Raw genomic sequence first — 6,301 nt, forward strand, 5'->3', positions numbered from 1 at the left:
CATCAAAGGTACCATGGAGGAAGTTCGAATGAAAATGCAAGTAGTGTTGTATTAAAAAGAGTGGATTATTTGGCCCAAAGAATACCCGATCTTCTTCTTTGATTCATTGGTACTTTTAGAAAGTTTGACAGAGTTGTCCACAGCACGTTTGGGAATAATCTGGAACCAATCTTTGCAAAGGACCTAGTTAATACCTGGTAACAGCCCAGTCGGCATATCTAGTATTGTAAATACTCGGAGTATTGATCACGTATAACATACCGCCGTTGATACCAGAAAAATACGCATTTAGTTTTAAGTTCCGAATTCGAGTTCAATACCACTTATTTATAAAAAATACGTGTTATTTAATATTTGATTAAAATCGGATACGATATCGTACCCGATTTTGATCAAATATCAAGATATAACGGAAAAACGAAAATCTTTGCTTTAAAGCGCATGCTTAAACTGATATTGTAAAAACAAAATTTAAATTAAAAAGTTTTATCTTGAGAAATTTAGTAAAAAGTTAGTCTGGAATGAAAAGGAATAGTCAGGAATACATGAAAAGTTGTATGAAGAGATATCGTTCTGCTTAAGCAGTATCGCATATCTCCAATACAGTTACATTACTTTTTTTGTACTAAAAAAGTTACTAAAACTTTATCATAAAAATATTTATTACTACTTTTAAATTTATTTAGTTTTATGAAGTCCTATATTAATATAATTCAAATATATTATAAATCCTATCATTTCATAACTTGCCAATTTTATTATGTTGATTATTATTTTATTAACATTTCTGTTATACTATTACCTTTTTTTTTTACTGTTTTAAAAAATTTAGAAAAATAATTTAAAACTTCGAGCCAACACTGACATTTTATTGTTGCTAAACGTTAAGTTTTGTTATAAGGATTGCAGTTCTTCTATCTGTTTTTTGTTCTTTATTCAATAAGTATTTGATTTAAATTAAATATGATTATAATTTGATATTTTATTACGAGATATATGTTTTTATATATGAATATATATATGAATCTTTTTAGATTTTTTCATGTCATTTTTAAATTTTTTGTTCGCGCAATTCAAGTTATATATGTTTATAGTTTGCATATATGTTTATATTATGTTCAAAGTTAAAAAGTTTTTGATAAATATATGTATGTGGTAATATGTGTTAATAACACATATGTAATAATCACAATTACATAACACTGTTATGTAATTGTTTTATAAATGTGTCATTAAAATACTATAAAATGTATCTATTATGTATATAAATATTATATGAGGTGTTCATATATGTTATATAAAGTTAAATAAATGTATTTTGTTTTATAGTTTATATTATGTTTATATTATGTTGTTTCCATGTTTTCAAAGTGTGTGATTTGGCAAACGTGTTGAGCAAGATTTTGCGTAAAGTTGTTATTTATGTTACTAATGTTATTACATTTGGCTTACCTTTATGTTGGTGTCTATTGTTAAAAATTATAAGTGGTTTTATTATTGAAACTCACTGCTTTTAATCATTCACTAAAAGCCACTCAAGAAAAATCATTTTGCCATATATACATTTTGTTTATATCTTAATTTGAATTTTTAGAACCATGAAGTACCAACATGATTTGCTTTCTTTTTATCTCTATCAGATATATTGATTTTCGATTCATATTTGATATTTTTCTTTGTATTTACTTATCCATTACATTTTTTCATTTCAGATTTATCATATGATGGATTTATGCAATATAAAAGAACAAATGTATGTAAATTTCTATGAATTTTTTCTAGGCTTTTCTAAATGTGTTTCTTATTCACATTTTATTTTACAAGCAAGGTCTGCAAGCAAATTTGAGCTGAAAATTTTTTTTAGCTTTTAAGGAGAATTGGTGTTATTCTTTGGTTAATTTAATTTGTTTAAATATAGTAGTTCTAACAAATAAATGTTTGTTTGTTCTTGGTTTTTTACTTATCTGTTTTCAGATTCTTATAAACTAGGCAACTCAGCTAAGCAAGTTTTTTTTGTTTTTTATTGGTATTGGAAAGAGCTGAAAGTTATTTTTTAGAGTGTTTGAAAAGAACTGAAGTTTTTTTTATTTACTTCAAACGGTGTAACTGATACTGGTTTGAGTAAGTTTACTATTTTGTTTTATTTTATATTTGATATATATTATATTAGATATATATTTTGTGTATTTAACATGGAAAACTGACTGTAATTTGTTGATACGAATGTTCATAAACTTAAATGCCTATATTTCAGTATATATATATATATATATATATATATATATATATATATATATATATATATATATATATATATATATATATATATATATATATATATATATATATATATATATATATATATATATATATATATATATATATATAAACATATATATATACATTATTGTGCATTTATTATTTTTGTTCATTAAGGTAAAAATAATTTTGTGCATTGTAGATTCTTTGTTAAATTAAATGTAAATAAATATTGTTTTATATTTTTGATAAACGACTTATGTATGTAAACATATAAAAAGATATGGATTTCAATAAATCTTAAGTTCAAATAAAGTCTTTGATTAGAAAAGATCACAATTTGTAAGATTCTTTTACGTTCATTTATTCAATTGTAACAATAGTAAGATTACTGGTAATATGTTTAATGATAACAGTGAAATTGAAATAGATAGTATTAGGCTCAACGAAGTTTTTAATGTAAAATGCTAATATGCAACTTGAAAAATAGTTGTCAAATGAAAAAAATAGATCTAGGCAGGATGAAACTAATCGTTGTTGAAATGTAAGAAATGCAACTCGGCGTGCAGAAAACTTACTTTACAGAATTCAGTGTCAAGCAGTGTTAATGTCTGTTAATTTGATTTTACTTTAGACACTTCAGAACAAAGCAAAGTATGAGTTTAACTATTTATAGTAACAATTAACACTTTTAAATCCAAATAATTTTATTTTTTCTTTATAATTTCTATCATAAATATGTTCTTTTTTCTTTTTTTTTTAGTTTGTCTTCCCTTTGTCATCTTTTGATTAGTTAGCTAACTGTTGAAACATGGTTTTAATTTTGTAAATTTAGTATGATGTGAAATTTACTCTATTAATCATTAGTCAATAGTTAAAGAGAAGCTGGAGCTTAATTAAGAAATGCTGGAAATTAGCTTTCAATCAAGATAAAAATAATTTTGTTTACTGGTAACATAATAAAACCAGTTACTACTATTTATTCTGTGCTTTTTTACATTTGTTAACATGCTGCTTTGGAAGCACTTACTTTCTCTCTCTCTCTCTCTCTCTCTCTCTCTCTCTCTCTCTCTCTCTCTCTCTCTCTCTCTCTCTCTCTCTCTCTCTCTCTCTCTCTTAGATGAGAGGGAGATTTAATAAAACTTATGTAATTACTGAGCTCTTACGTATTTCTTAAAACCACAAATGATAATGACCATTTATAAGAAATATTTTACGAGTTTCTTGCTATTTTATGATATAGTTGCTCAAATTGTTTAACTATAATTGTCCCTTGATTGTTCAAATATTGAAATAAATAAAATCTTTTTAGTCCAAGTATTTAAGTTAATAAAATATCTTATTAAGTTGTGGTGTTATTTGCCAGCGTTACTATAGTAACAATGTATACATTGTGTTGTCTAGCCTTTTTATAATCTTTTTTAATTATTCTGTAGACAGAATATATAAACCTGTCATTTCGAAAAGGATAATAAGACATAAGTCGAAAAGGATAATAAGACATAAGTCCAAAACTTTTAGCAGTTAGTTTATAAGTTTGAATTAAAAATCTCTGTATGATTTATGTTTTTTTTATAAAAAATAAAAAATACATAAGTTATATGCGTTCTTTATTTATCTACTTCTTTGTTTAATTTCTTTAGCAACCTAGACATTATTTTAATAAAAATCATATTTTTGTTGATTTTGAAAAGTTTTAGTAAATGGACTTGCAGTGGTGTACACTGGATTTTTAGATGTTTGAGTTTTGACACTTACAGGCATTGTGTTAACTCCAAACTTTTGTATGTTTATGCTTATATCAAAAAATAATGTTTTGCATAGAATTGGGGTGATTGGAGCTTGGGAACAAAAAAACCCTAATTTTTGGGCCCACCCAGTCCTTAATGTGGGAGCAACAAGTTTATAAAGTATTTTCTTTACTATTTTTGTCTAAATTTATATTCATCAACAAATTTCAAATTTCATGCAATAATCTCTTATTTTTTAAAAACTATGACCATATAAAGTTTTAACCCCCCTCAAAAGGGGGCTCTAAACATTGCAGGGTCATAAAAACTGAACACTAAGAGACTATTGCATGAAACTTGAAATTTCTTGATGAATATGAATTTAGATAAAATATAATATGAATTTAGATAAAAATAGTGAAGAAAATATTTTATAAATTCGTTGCTCCCATGTTAAGGACTGGGATGGCCCAAAAATTAGGGTTTTCTTGTTCCCAAGTTCCAATCACCCCTATTCTTTGCAAAACATTCTTTTTTGATATAAGCATAAACATAAAAAGTTTGAAGTTTTCACAATGCCTGTAAGTGTCAAAACTCAAACATCTAAAACTCCAGTGTACACCACTGACTTGTGCCCTTTTTGAAATGACAGATTCATATATTTTCTGTTATTATTATCCTAATTCTACTAACAATAAAATGCAAATAGTACTTTTGTAATTAAAAATTGTAATTTTTTTTTCATGTCTTTTTTTAGGTATTTGCAGGCTTTACTTGACTGTCCTTTTCTGGTACTTGTGTTGTGTAGATTTTAAAAAGAACTCAACTGATGTTAATGCGGTCTTTATGTCGTTAACTACAAGCAATGGCGTTGCTGATAGGGATAGTCAAAGTTAAAACATTTATAGATAAATTTGTATTTAATTTTTTAGATAATATATCAAGTTATTAATGTGTTTTTATTGTTATTAATGATTTAATAACTCATAACCCGTATTACGGGTTGCTTACTGCTAGTCATTATCATTATTTTATGAATTCATATTAGTTAATAAAATTGTACTGAATATTCTCTGGTTATCGTGTTTTAAACGTGTTTAAATGCGAGTTTGATACTCAGTTGGCGTCGTATTGTATACCTGTCTTTATACGCATCTGATGTCTATTTTTAATGCACGTTTGACACGATAAAATGGCTAACAAATATTCGTAAATAATGCGTATTCTGGAAAGTTTTAAATGCGCATGTAATACCAGGAAAATATCGTATTGAATATTCTCTGGTTATCGTGTTTTATACGTGTTTACAAGAGTTTCAAATGCGAGTTTGATACTCAGTAGGCGTCGTATTGTATACCTGTCTTTATACGCATCTAATGCGTATTTCTAATGCGTATTCGACACGATAAAATGGCTAACATACATACCACATCAATACGTATTTAAACGAGTTTCTAATGCGCATTTACAACTAAATTTGCCGACTGGGAGAGTCTTGAGATGTTAACATTTTTTTAATTGTAATGCTAATAAGTTTAAAAATAGATTTTGTAGGAAAAAGGTAGAATTTGATTTAATAAAATACATATTTCGATTTACATTTATGAATTATATAAAATAAAAAAGAAGCAAAAACAGTTTTGGTTCACCGAAGTGAATAATATAAACGATTGGATTTTGCTTGTTTAATGTAATATTGAATTGACCTAATTGCCAAACTGTAGCCAAACTAGACATTTTGTCAAAATTCTAAGATCACTTTTATTATTTTAGTATTAAATTTTGTAAGTGTAAATGTGTGCCTAGAATTTTGATAGGGCAATGTTTAGTGCATCATGTTTATATCATTTTAAGTACTGTAAAAAAAAACTCACTATGTAATGAATTTACATTTCCAAAAACTTCTTGGCAATTCCTAAGATCTTATTCTGTTGTTCTTTGGTCAATTTAAGGAGTGATTTGTAGTAAGGTTTATTTCTACTTTTTGTAAACTGTGCACATTGACGCTTCCGTTTATGTCTATTAAAAGTTTTTCTTGATCCAGCCTTTGATCTAACTTTTTCTAGACTTGCTTAATGAATGATGTTCATAAAAACATTGGATAGTTGAATTCCAGGCTCAGTTATTTTTAAAGGCTAAAAAGACTTTATGAAGAGTCTGATGTCAGACTTGGCAATATAAGAATAAAAAACATCTATTTTTAATGAGACCTGTCTCATCAACATTATAAATATTTTGCAGTTGAACTTTTGTTGCAGACAAATATTCCTAATTTTGGTGAAAGAATCCTCCAATTCTTTAACAAAAACAGT

The 6,301-nt window shown here is 26.2% G+C and overlaps 1 long non-coding RNA gene across 1 annotated transcript; it reads left to right on the forward strand.

Moving 5' to 3' along the window:
• Window positions 1–327: 327 nt before the first annotated feature.
• On the forward strand, window positions 328–4,941 carry LOC136088203 (uncharacterized). The gene is made up of 2 exons (XR_010642156.1): window positions 328–2,121; window positions 4,747–4,941. It is a non-coding gene; the product is annotated as an uncharacterized LOC136088203 (long non-coding RNA).
• The last annotated feature ends 1,360 nt before the right edge of the window (window positions 4,942–6,301 follow it).

The sequence above is a fragment of the Hydra vulgaris genome, chromosome 12, assembly GCF_038396675.1.
Source record: "Hydra vulgaris chromosome 12, alternate assembly HydraT2T_AEP".
In the NCBI taxonomy this organism is placed as follows: domain Eukaryota; kingdom Metazoa; phylum Cnidaria; class Hydrozoa; order Anthoathecata; family Hydridae; genus Hydra; species Hydra vulgaris.